The sequence below is a fragment of the Manis javanica genome, chromosome 11, assembly GCF_040802235.1.
Source record: "Manis javanica isolate MJ-LG chromosome 11, MJ_LKY, whole genome shotgun sequence".
NCBI lineage: Eukaryota > Metazoa > Chordata > Mammalia > Pholidota > Manidae > Manis > Manis javanica.
In genome coordinates, this window is record NC_133166.1 from 14,055,984 (window position 1) to 14,070,049 (window position 14,066).

At 36.6% G+C, this 14,066-nt stretch overlaps 1 long non-coding RNA gene across 1 annotated transcript in view; it reads left to right on the forward strand.

Annotated features, from left to right (window-relative positions):
• The first annotated feature begins 12,119 nt into the window (after positions 1-12,119).
• The window catches only part of LOC108397146 (uncharacterized), a 94,659-nt gene continuing 92,712 nt past the window's right edge, over positions 12,120-14,066 (forward strand). Inside the window, exon 1 of the long non-coding RNA XR_012122527.1 lies at positions 12,120-13,782. This is a non-coding gene — a long non-coding RNA (uncharacterized lncRNA). The remainder of the gene's footprint in view (positions 13,783-14,066) is intronic.

The following is a 14,066-nucleotide window of genomic DNA, read 5'->3' on the forward strand; positions in this document are numbered from 1 at the left end:
AAACATTCAGTCAATAGAAACATAACTGTCAAGGGATTACTATCTATGTACATACCTATCTTCTAAATGTCAATTTAAAAAAAAGAGTGAAACAGCCAGGACCAAAAGTCATGTATGCAGTTCTTTTTTTTCCACAGAAGTATGAATATTCAATAAATATAAAACATAGTTTTAATTAACGGCAATCAAGAAAATAAAAATGAAAACCAAATGTGATAGTATTTTATGTTCTTCAATTGGCCAAAATTAAAAATCAAGACAAAAACCAAATTCTTGTGAAAACAAAAAATAAATATAAACAGGACATGAATGATGGGAATGCAAGTCATTAAACCTCATTGGAATGCTATTCAGCATTATCTTGTGAAGTTGAAGATAGGCATTTCCAGTGACACTGCAGTTCTACTCTTGGCAAAACACTAGATTATGTGCACCAGAAGTCATGTCCATAGATGTCCAGAGCACCAATGTTTGCAATAGCAGAAAGCAGAAAACAACCCGTGGGAATAAGTAAATTATGTGAATTTTACTGGTACAGTGAAATGGTATACAGAAGTTAAAAAACAAACAGAAAAACCACTATAGCTAAATGCATTAACAGGGATGAATCTTGAATAACTAATGCTAAGTGAAATACACAAGTTACTGAAGAACACATTCAGTACAAAAACGTCTATGTAAAGTTCAAAGTTTTTGTGTACTTCTATCCCATTATAAGCTTTGACTTCCATGAAGGCACGGCTCTGTTGTATTGTTGCATCCCAGTAATAGGATATATAGCATGAAGTAAATCCATGAGACTGGTGATATTCTTATTATTGCAGTGGGGGATGTGTACATAGGTGTTCTTTACTTTCTTATTATATCCAATATTATATATTAATTTGTGAGTAGTATGTTTATTAAATCACATTTATTTTATATCATTACTTCCAATTTACCTGTGACTTATTTGTAAATAAGTCAAGTGTGTGTATGTTTTTAAAGAACTGAGTATATCATCTCCTATAAATACAGTGCCTCCTATTTTTACTGATACGCTTATCAAACTCCATTCACCCTGACTCATCTCTGTCCCTTTCCGTATCACAGGCCACATTCAACCCTTCCAAAATCCTTAGTCTTTGAACACCTCTGTGCCTCTCCTATCCACTTTCCTCTTCATTTCCACTGCATCACCTAGATTGTATGGACCCTTATTTCATGTCTTAAATGGTGTAATGCTCTTCATATCTTCTCTTTACCTCCCTCTGTACCTATTCCAAAACTACTCTGCCTCCATTTTAATTCTGTTGCTGTAAAATTTTGAGAGACTCCCTGTTGCTCACCAAAATATATATCTCCTTTCCTCTGTTACGTGGACAGTAACAATTGGCATCCACCTTCCATAATTTACCTAATACATACGGACGGGCCCAACAAACTTGAACAAAATGGCATCCTGTGTTTTGCTAACTCCTCTATCTCTGCACAGTATTTCTTTTGGAAATAGCCTTGTTAACACTTACTGGAAACCTAAATAGTACTGTGAGCTGTGTTACATATTTATCACAATTTAACATGGTACTACTCTGATTGATAAGTGGTCTCCATTTTGTAAGGTTAAGAAACTGAGTATCACAGGGATCAAGTACTGTACCCAAGAGCACCCAACCAGTAAGACGTAGAACTTACATTAAAATCCAGATCTGTTTACTGGCAAGGGCTACACCCTTCTCTGTCATTTTTACCTGTCACAATTTGATGTATCATATCTTTTAATGCCAGCCTTTTATGGTTTCTCATCCATAAAACTTTGAAACATATTCCCCAGATGAAAAAATAAATATCTGTCTGGAATTCATGGGAGAGAAACCATGAAAAAGATTCACAGAAGAGAAAAAAATGTTTCATAAAGAGAAGTCATGTGTATTACTATAATGCAATAGAAATAAATTGTACTTTTTTGGGGACAGAATTCTACCTTGTAGTATATTTTGTATTTGTTGGTACATACCTAATTCCTACTGAGGGAATGAGAGGCTTTTGAAGATAGGGACATTTTGTTCATCTTTATTTCCTCTTAAAAACTTTTAGTTGAGTGTCTTGCACATGGCAAATGCTTAGTTAATTGTGTTTCCATTGAGTTATATTTCTTCCTATCTGATAGACAGGTAGATAGATAAAAACGTACATGCAATACATTCAAATGCAATACATGATAAGATTACTGTCTAAGAAATATTCAGAATTTTTGTATTTACTAGATTATTTCAATCCATGTGCCAACATAAACAGGATGACTGATAGTGACTGATAAACTGGGAACTCAGGAGACAGCTGACATTTAGCAGGAGATCAGCTCTCTATCACAGAGAACTAAAGAGTTTCAATATATCATACAAATTGTAAAATTATGACTACCTAGCAAACTATAATAATTTACTATAAATCAGAGTACAACAGGACAAACATTTTCAACCATGTTTCTCCCTAACACTGATCTTTAAAAACTTCCAGCATCTGAGGGAAGATGTGAATTTAGTGGAGTCATAAAGAACGATTTGTAATGCATATTTTGATGTCATGAGACTAATAAAACTGCATCCTCTGGGCAATGATTTGTCCTAGGATTGACACAGCCTCTGAAGGGCTGTGAATATTACATAAATAGCACAAATTCTCAACACTTCAATTTGCTTATGAAATGAAGAAAATTAATATTTTAATCATAGGCAAAATGTTAAGGCAGGTGGAGGTGGGGGCTTACATGTGAGAAATTCTATTAGACATGATCATGATTAGAAGAGCTCTATGATTTCCACTGTACAGTTAAGTAAAATGAATTTTTTACCAGCATATCTCCTGAAATTGTTATTAAAGGCATGGAAATCTGTTTCTTATCACTCCCTTCCAAAGGCCCAGTCCCCGTCTCCCAGTCAAAGGACACAGAATTTCTTTTAAATGGTTTTAGCTGCATGATTCATCATCTGAGTTCATTTCACAGTCTGTTCCTCAGGGCCTTCATGTCTGCATTCATCTGTCTCCTAAGTGGAATATGCATATTATTTAGTTTTTATTAAACATATATTTATTAGGTGCTAACTATATGACAGGCCAGGTTTGTAACCTCAGGGAGCATACATTCCACAGAGGACAGACACTATGAACAGGTTCTGTGATTGGTAATCACTGAAGAGGTATAGGGCAATGTTTTCAGGTGGTAGGATTGAGGAAGCTTTTTGTGGAAATGTCTATTATGCTATAGCAGACTTAGCTGGAGTATTCATTGGAAATGTCCTTCAGCTTTAAGCAATGAAAAGAAAAAACAGTGCTTAAACAGTGGCTTATTTCTCATATAACAAAAGTCCGCAGGCAAGTAACTCTTGGCTTTGTTTCAGGGTCTTCATCTATGTAATTTATTATCTTTCTTCATGAACCCAAGATGATGGCCCAGCTCCAGCCATGACCTAGTGGTAAAGCAGGAAGAAAAAGGGGAGAGGGAAAGTACATATTAGATTTTTCCTCATTGGCCAAGACCATGACAGTGCCTCCCCCGTATCTCTGCTCAGGAGTTTGGAAGGTATTTACTTTTATAGCCTTGAAATCAGAGATAGGCAAGACAGAATGAAGATGGGATTTTGAGTTGAGTGAGCCCACCCACACTGTCTGCCATAACTAAAGAAATAGATTTGGGAGTTTCAGCATATGATACTTAAAGTCATGGACATGAATGACATCTGTTAATCCAGATCAGTGTTTTTGAATATAACTTTTTTTGCAGTGATTGAATTGTTCTATGTCTGTGCTTGCTGTTCCATACAGTTTAGCTAGTAACTACATGTGACTGTTGAGCCCTTGAAATATACCTAATGTGACTGAGAAGCTTAATATTTAACTTCTTTAATTAAAATTTAAATAACCACATGTGGTTAGTAACTACCACACTGAGCAGCGGAAATCTAAATAGTGTAAAAAAGAAAAGAGGGAGAAGGATTAGCTTTTTACAATTCAATATTGGAAGGTTTACAGTAGACAAAGGATGGCAAAACTAATATATATATATATATGTTTTGTTTACATATTCTTTCTTACTAATATTGAGATATATGAAAATAAAAATGGAAAGAAAATTTGAAGAGAAGATATGACATATTTGCTCAAACAAGATAACAATATGTAAATGTATTAGCTAATGACACCAGCAAGACGGCAGAATAGGACATTTACCATAGAGAAACACCAATTTGATAACTATCTATAGAGGAAAATAGTGCTGGAACCCAGGTCAGAGACTGTGGCATCTGCGAGGAGCACAGAAACAAGAAACGACTTGTTAAAGAGACCAGGAAGGACAGTTTTGCTTGACCTGCACCACTCCTCCAGCCTGTGCAGGGCAGCGCTGAGAGAGACTCACCAGCCCAAGGGCTCTCTTGTAGGGAAAGGGAGCTGAGCAACTCGCCTTGGAGAGACCCAGGGTTCTCATGTCCTCCTGGTAGGGAAACTCCTATTGTCACTGATGTCGTTACAACGCCTGAACTATTAGTCTGTGCAGTTTATATCATCTAGTTTAAAGTCTTTATTCAGATTCTGTGACTTCTGGTTGCCTATAGGTTGAAGCACAAAGGAGTTAGTATGACAAGTAATTTCTTTCACAGTTTTATCTCTATCAGTACTCATAACCCTGCCTTCCAATCTCCTCCAATCTTATACTTAGATATATTCCATTCCAACTATATTTAATTACATGTGTTTTTCTGACTAGGCTGTTCATTCTGTCTATGGGAATGCTAGAAAAAATTCCCTTAACAGAATGGAATGTCCTGTCCTTTACTCTCTCATTCTTGCCCACTTAATGAAATCTTACTCATTCTTTAAGACTCAGATAAATGATCCCATTAAATATAACAGATTATACCATTCACCTGAGCTCTTTCCCAAGACTACATAAAATAAATGCAAAGTGGAGAACATGTATAAGGCCAAAGAATAAAAAGAATGGTATAGGAGAAAACAGTGAAGGAGATTTCAATACATATTTGGTGATGGATTATATATGGAGAAATAGTACCTGGAAAAGCAGAGGGAATTTCAATGCAAGGGCCTGAAGAGCCAGGAGCAACCCATTCACACTCAGAAACCTCAAGAGGATCAAGACTCCAAGATTGGGTAGGAATACTCTAAGAGGTTTTGGGCTGACAGTAGGAAATTGGCTTAAAACCTTCTTGGGAGGTAATTTGACAGCCTTGGGGAAAGAAGGCCCCATGTTCTCTCTCTGCCCTGGTAGAGTCAGGCAAGATTATTATATAGTTAATTAAAGTATGCAATCTCCCAACTTAGAGCAAATGGCACAGCAGAGGTTAGGGAGAGTCAGGGAACCAGAAATGAGAGAAGGGCCACACATTGAAATCAGATTCTGCAGATCCATCTCTCTTCTGGACTTGAGGCATCAATGGTCAGAAATATTCTTTCAGGTAGGATAATGGGAAGGTTCATTTTGGAGTAACAGCAACTCTATAAAGACCTCCAGGTATAACACTTAGATTCAACCAGGGAAGAAAATGAAATGTGGTTTATCACTCAACCACTCTAAAGACAATCATATCAGTCAACAGCTCTGCCTACACATAATTATTGTAAATCAGCACCTCTCTGTTAATTACAAAGGAGAATACAAGAATATGCCCATGTGTAAAGAAAGCCTGAACTGTAAAAGAGGAAGAAAACTGAGAGAACAGGCATTCACAGGAGACAAAGACTATATAAGGAGACTGAAAAAAATGCTAATGAAAACAAATCTATTCGAAGTTAAGGAAAATATCATATCCATAAACAATACCAATATACCAATACATAGGTGACAGAGGAACAACTGTAGACCAAGCAAGTGATGTTGAGAACATAAATGGTGAAATTTAAAGCAGAAATCATAGAAGCATTGGTAGATGCAGGTGAAAGAATCTCTCTGAAAGTAAAAACACTGTTTCCCTACCATTGAACAAGGAGATGAAACAAGAGAGAAAGAAGAATAAAATTAGATGATCCACCACCATACTAATGGAAGTTCCAGAAAGATAAGCACAAGTCTAAACTAATGCCTACAGCCAATCCTCCACGTTCATCCGTGAGGACACAGCTGCTCCTGCTCCTGGGCATAAACACTGCAGACTGTACTGTCTGGACTCTCACGATTGCCACAGTCGCTGTAGCCGTGGCTCCTGATGCCTCTGCTGCAACCAGACTGACCACCTGGCTCCTGTTTACTTGTGCCAGCAGCTGCTTATTCAAAGTCCAGAGCAGACATATCCGATTCATGGAAACCAGTTTCGGTGCTCTTACACTTGTTGTGAGGGAAGCTAGAAAATTATTTTACCTGGCGCTTTCAGCTTCTATTATGGGAATCCGGCTCATAAAATGTTAAGAGTTCACCCACAGGAAGGTTTTGGATTCTAGGCACCAAAAAAGAATCACAAATGTTCCCTCTACATGGGGACTTATATTAGAAAGCAAAGAAGAAAAGCCCTAGTGTAAAAGCAAAGAGAAAATCAGGATGGCTGTGTAGTGAGCCTACAGAGCAGGACGTACACGTGGGAGTAAGACGGAGAGCTCAAGAAGTGGCTGCAGGCAACAAACAGACAAACACAACCCAACAAAAACAAATATCAAAAATAAACTGATAGCAAAACCGAAGAATTTGAGCGTTTAGAAAATAATATTAATAAATATTTTATATTATTTTGGTATATTTCAAAGAATTTGACAATGAGTTGATAAATGCAATATAAATGAAAGAAGAAATGTAAAATCTAAAGTAGTATTTCTTGATGGAAAGTGAATCAAAAAAGGAACAAAAGAAACAATCACGGTTTTCAGCCTGGTTCATCAGTATCTTTCACTTACAGAGTCATAAAAATGTGGTTTAACTATATTGGGAAAAATAAAACAGGGAAAGAGGTGTTAACAGGAAGCTTTCAACTGATAATGTCAAAAATAAAAAGTTCACAAAAGTGTATGAACAGGATTTAGAACAATGAAGTCAGTAATAGAAGAAACAATTGTATTTGAAAGCCCCTAGGAAATAGGACTTCAAAGTAGAGAGGGTAACTGATAGACTTTGCTAAAAATCAAAAAAATATATATTTTAAAATAGGAACTAAAATATCACCTCTTCTCATGAGCCCTATCATGGCAGTAAGTTCCTTTATGTAACATAAGTTCTGATGTATATCTTTATTTGTGGTACTTATCACATTGGATGATAATGAGTTACTCATATTTCTGTCGCCCTGATTATCTGTACACTCTCTATGTCTGGCACAGAGTATTGTGTCATGCAAAATAATGCCAATAACATTTTTCTTGAACTGATCTGCAATGTTCTACATTCTAGCTTCTGTTTTTTCAGTATTTCCTCATATTTTTTCCATCTTTCACATGTATCACTTTAATGATTTTGATTCTACTTTATTTTTCAATATTGTGTATCCTCATGGAAGGAGAGCCAGAAACTCTTAGAGTGCATTTTAAATCTTTTTCCAGTGATCTTATCTTCTCTTTGGGTCCATTTCAATTTAATCTAAAATATCCACTGAGCAAAACCAGTGTGTCACTTACTACCTGCCCTCATTTGTGTGAATTATTGATAACATTTTTTGCAAGTATATATAAAAAATAGTTCACACACTAACATCTAGATAAGGAAGGCTGAATTCATCCATTGATTAGATACACCCATTGTAGGAAAACTGAATAATCCATGAACATTCTTAGACATCCAGTTATCCATAGATTATTGACAGTTGTGTTAGAGGGTTCTGACTGCAATCATAGAACAGCAGAGTTCCAACTCCAGATTGTCATTTCTTTCCAGATTTGCAACTTCCAAGCAAGAAACACAGAATTCTCTTGTGGTCCAGTAATTTGCAGAACAGATCTCCAAAGTTAGATTTCTGTTCTGTGTTAAAACATTCACATCTATTAAATGCTACATAGAGAAACTTAGCCAGTAAGTTTTAATTAATTTGGTCTTGAAAACTAATTGTCTATTGTTTTAGCTTTAGGCTGTTTCCCGAAAAAAAAAATCAAATACTTATTTAGAAGAAATCCTGCAAGTCATTTTGTATGAGAACATGGGGTTTAGCTTGTCAGGGGCAGCTATTACAAAGATTTAATGGAATCACCAAGACTTATTTGAAACTTGCCTAGGAACATTTTTATACTCAATCTGCACACCAATATTAATTTTTTAAACACAGATGGAGATTTAATTGGTATCCTAGGAGGAAGGGCAGATAAAGACTATAAGAATTTCCAGTCATGAGCTGGGTACACAGAAGGTGAAGATCTCATAAAGCTGAGTCGGAGAAGGAATAGAGTACCCGTCAAATGAAAATGAAAAAACAACACGAACACAGTGGTGTAGTAAAGAGCCATAGGACGGCATTTGTGACCAATTTGCTCTTCACTGATGGAGAAATTAAATTCAGGGTGTGCTCAGAAACAGTCCTGCAGGGCTACTTGGAGACTGTATGGTAGTTAAGGATACAGTGGTCATTCCCTTCTGTCTAATTCATTTTTTGGATTGAAAATAATGTCATTAAAATTTGATTCATATGAAATTGGCACCACTCAAAACCAATGTACTTGGCAGTTAAGATTTATTATTTGATGCATTTGGGAAGATAAATATATGCTGAAAATAAGAAAGCTGATATTTTATCCCCTCTTCTGGGCTCATTGACTTTTGCTGAATTTTGCGTAAGAAATCAATTTGTGTGAGTGAAAGTACCAGTGGAGTATCATATAATGAATGGAAACAGTACAATCTGGAGACCTGGAGACCAGAAATTGGGTTATAGCTCTGCTACCATGTTTGCTTCATCTGTAGAACTAGGTGTTCTCTGGGCTTTTACCAGTAGGAAAAATCAAATTCTCCTGTGACTAGAGGTAATCAACAGTGGATCAGTGGGTGCTGAATCAGTGGAGGGGAGCTTCTTATTGAGTATCTCCTATGTTCTGGGCTCTATAGTATGTATTCATTGACTGTTAAGAAGCATAAGAGTCCTATGGTCAGACCATCTGTTTCCTATCCCATTTTCACTACTATACCTGATGTGTGTCTCTAGGCAAGTCATCTAATCTATCTTTTGGTTTCTTCACCTATAAAATGGAGATAGTCATAATACTAATTTTCCTATAGCATGGGGATTATTAGTGCCCATCTCATAATGTTTTCAGGAGCACAAAGGAGTCAAGTCATGAGGTGCTTAGAGGAGTGCTTTTCATATGGGAACACTCAAACGAATATTAGCTATTATATACGTGTGTGTATTTGAATCTTCATAGTGATACATGCCTTTTTATGGTGGTATTATAATGATATTTTCTTAGTTTTACTAATGTTTTTCTTTTTGAAGAATGACAGAATTAAAATTTGAGATTTTTGTCAGCTACTGTTTCACAAAAATCCAGCTAAGTGCCTGCAAAACAGTAGATTCTGGTTGGAATGAAGAAATGAATAACTAAGATCAGAGACTGTTTGATACCGGGGTTCATATAACTAAGGATGACAAGGGTGAAAATGGATATATTCCAAGCAGGAAAAGTGTGTCTTTTATGTCTCTTTATTATTTTTAGATACTAACATCCCTGTCTTCCTTTGCTGATCAAAGGACCCTAGACTTTTCAGTTACATTTGGCCCTCACATTCTTATATTTACATTTGAAGTTATTTCTGAAAAGGGGCTGTTGAGCATTAATACTGCAGAAGTAATATATAGCACAGCTGTTAATAAAATAAAGTGAGGGGAAGTAGAGGGTTATAATCATTAGGGCAATTCAATATGGCTTGCAGAATTATCTTAATTCCAACTATCCCTTGGATCTAGTCGGTATGTAGAGATCTTAAAGTCTTGCAGGCTGAAAATGTAAAGGATACGGCATCATGATGGCACAACAGGTATTCTCAGCTCTTTTCCTTGTTGCTAAGTTATGGTTACTATGACAATCGTCACTAATACAACTGATTTGATTCCCATGAACAGAAAGACATTGTCCAAAAACTTTCGAAGGGTCTCTTTACTAAAATAAAGCTTTATCAATTTTCTACCACTTTCTTAAAATGTTTTAAATTGTTGAGTATCAAAAAAGATATAATTGAAATCAGACACATCATATTTGTTGGGAGTGGCTGTGCTAGATATTTTAGGTATGCCTGTTCACTTAATCCTTAATGAGAATCCCAGGAGTTGTATTTTATGTTAGTTTTGCAGATGAGTAAGCTAAGACACAAGGAGGTTACATTGTTTAAATGTGCACATCCAGCTAATAAGAGAGCTTGGGTATGAACTTCCTGTTTGTTCGAGGCACCCTCAGTGCCCGTGCAAATGAATAGATGATAGACGAAAAACACTAACTTTTGAGACAACATGTCAAACCTCATAAAATGTGTTGATAGTTTCACCTGATATATAAACAAATAACAGTTTATTCATATGGCTGTATTTATACATATTGTTCATATCTTACTTTGAAGTCAAAGCCTTTAAGGTAACCCATATTTTGCATACAACTACAAAATAAATAATGGAGGGCCCTGTGGCAAGGTTTAACTCAGGGTATAGTAGTTTAGGTTGCTGTGACGTTGATAATAGATGAGGGCTGGAATCAGCAACTGCATATTCTATTTGAGGAATTGCTAGAGGAAGGAGATCTGTAGGCGCATTCAGCCTGTGCTTCGAGCTTAAGAAGACTGAAAGGTGGCTGCGTTTCAGTAGCTAGTATCTGCTGTGGTGTAAGTGGAGTCCTTTTGCATCAGTCGACTTTTGATGTGTTAACAGACACACTGGCTTAAAACAACTGCCACATAACCAGCTCATGATCCGTGGGACAGGTGGGCAGTTCTGGTCTGGTCTGACTTGGCAGAACTCTTTCAGGCTTGCTTTTTATTTCAAGTCAACTGGCAGTTAGCTAGTGACCAGATGACCAAGAAGGGCCTCACTCAACAGCCCCTTTCCAGAAATAACATTCAGACACTGAGCCAGGATGAAGGAGGCCGTTGGGACACTCCTTGTTCCATAATTCACTAGGCTAGACGGTCTTCTTCACATTGTAACAGTCGCAGGAGTCCCACAGCAGCAAGTCCTCACATGTAAGTGCTTTTAAAGCCTCTTTTTTCTCACTTTAGTAATGTCTCCCTGGACAAAGCAGGTCCCAAGCCCACCCTAGTGTCAGTGTGAGAAGACACTTCCCAAGGCCAAGGAGGGTGAGAGATCATTTGTGGCCGTTTTTGCTGTCTTACTACATCTTTGTCACAAATGTTGATCGGAATTGAAATGTATCAGATACTGATATTTGCTAAATTTAAGAGGGAAGAATAATTTCCATGATGAAAGGAATTCAAATTGAATGTAGCCCATGTTTCTCAGGGAGCTTAGGGACTAATAGCGGTAGATTGGTCAATTACTTTGAGTGGGACAAATGGTAGCAGAATGACATGGATGGAGAATGACAAAGCCAGGAGGTGTCTCATCCCTAACACCCATTGGCTGAGAGACTAAGATTGCTTAAGCTCTCTAAGCCTCTGTTCCTAATTCGGTAAAAGTAATGGTTAGTATCTATATTACAAAGCACTTTTCCTTTTTGTTTTTTTCATGTGTCAGTCTCCACTTTACCAATACTAAATATAATATTTCATAGCATTCTTTTGTAAGGATGAATGAAGTCATCTAGAAGGATAGGCTTGATAATCTGTAAACTATATAAATGTTACTTATTTCATTACATAGGACTTTTCTTTCCGAACCAAGCATTATAGTCCTCCCTGCTAGTCCCTGCACTCAGCTTTATTTGATATCATTTTGATCTTTTTAAGCAGTCATGAATTTAAAACTGGGGAGAGCAAAAAGACACGGAGACCCTTCAATAGAGTCAGTGGGATATTAAATTGGTAAAAATCAGTCAAGTTGGTAATATGTTCACTATATTACAATGATCTTATTTGGAAAGGCATAAGTTAAATATAGAAAGCTTTATGCTAATACTTGTCCTTCACAATATTTAGTAATTTTCCCTACTATATGTATTAATAAATATATATTTGCAATGGATATATATTTATATTGTCATTCGTAAGATGTAAAGTCAAGTATTTCCATTTTTACCAGATGTGCCTTTCAGTGAGTCATCACAGTTCTCTAAGCTTGTTTCCTTCTTTGTGGAACAGAGATAATGACCTCTCAAAGGACTGTTTGACGGTTAAAGTAGATCCTAAGAATCAAGTCTCTATCTAGACCAGCCTTAATTCAGAGAAGATACTTTAACTTTTCCCTTCCATAGTTCCTTCTCATTCAGACTTTGACATTTCTTCTTTCTCTGTTACAGGACTTGAGATAGTCTTAGAAGAATAACTTGGAGGGAAAGGTACTGTGTCTCCTTTGGGCTGTGCAGACCTAAAGGTGCCTGGGTGACTAATTGGTAAGAGGCCCCATGGCTTGTGCAGAGCCTGTCTCGGGATGCAGGGAGACCAATGCCTGCCTTCTACAGACCCACCCTGGATCCTTGCAAGAAACAGATTCACTGCTCACCTAGTGTGAGTCCCCCAGATGCTTTTATCAGCTGGTGACATATTTCAACTCTATTCTGACAATTTATCAGCCCAATCACAGATCGGTTCAATGTCTGGCAAAATAATGTTGTTAAAAATGCAGAGCTTGGCTGGGCTGCTTGGAAATGATGGTTCTCAATTTGATTTTTATTGATGGAAGGAAGCTCAGGCAAAGACATAAATAATAAGTTACAGTGACTGAGGAAAAACTTGGGGCTTCCAGTTAGACCTCATTACTCTGAGCAGTCTGAGTGGAAAAGAGCAGCAGGGGAGGCAGGACTGACTTCTCAAAGCAAGCAATAATAATGAAGTGAGCCTCTAATTAGTGGTCACCAGCTTTCCTGAAGAATCAGGACGGTTGAACTGGTGGGGTCCTAAGGATGTGTCTGTTAAGTCTTATGCAATTCACGGCACAAAGAACAGCAGTTTGAGAGCCTCACAAATTATTAGGCAGGCTTGAATTATCTGATTCCTTTTTGAGTTTTTGGACCTCAGCATTCTACTATCATGGAAATATGAACTTTGAAATTAAATTGTCTCTAAGGCATCTTTCAACTGTAACATTATTGAAAGTATAACTACATTTTGCAAAATGAACACCAATGTTTTATCTTCTTGGAGGCAGGTAACAGGGAGACCCTTTCCTAAAAAGAGGAAGATAAATGATTATGTTTAGAAGTAAGAGAAACACCATGCATTGTCTAAATTTAATCCTTGTATTATCCTTAAGAGAATAGCTACAATTTTTCCTATTTTATTTTTCAGATTAGGAAATTGAGACTCAAAGAGATAAAGCATCTTGCTTCAAATGATGTATTATCTAAGTTAATCCACATATTCTTCTTACAGAGTAACTCTAAGTATACTTGTTTTGCAGATAAGGAAACTGAGATTAATTGAGAGTAAGTGACTTTCTTCAAGTCACACAGGTGGAAAGAAACAGCAGGCAATTGAACTTACTGTCACCCAACTCCAAAGTCTGTGCTCAAACATTTGGCTATGTTTGCTCTGGGTACAAAGATCTGTAGTAACAGTAGGCAGGCATCAATTGAAAATTTGACTTTTTCTCAATTTTTCAGAAGCTATTTTATGGAATTAAGAAAAGTTTCAAGAAAGAAGGAAAAAAATAGGCAAATGTTGAAGAACTGCGAAGAAGAAAAGGAAGAACACCTAGAGAGAGAATGGAAGAAAAAGTGAAGGTACAGAAATGAAACCAACATTATGTCAGCTCCCTTATGTACAAAGGGAAGGATATTTTTAACACCTTTATTAAGGTATAATTGACATAAGCTAAATTGTGCATAATGAATGTTTTTAATTTGGTAAATTAGGCACCTAAAAACACATCATCACACTCAGTGTGTTGAGCCTATCACCACCAGCAAAAATTTCCTTGAAATCAACCCATAAAAGTGAGGGTTTATATCTGGACTCACTATCTTGTTCTGTATGTCTATCTTTATACTAATATACTATGTTTTAA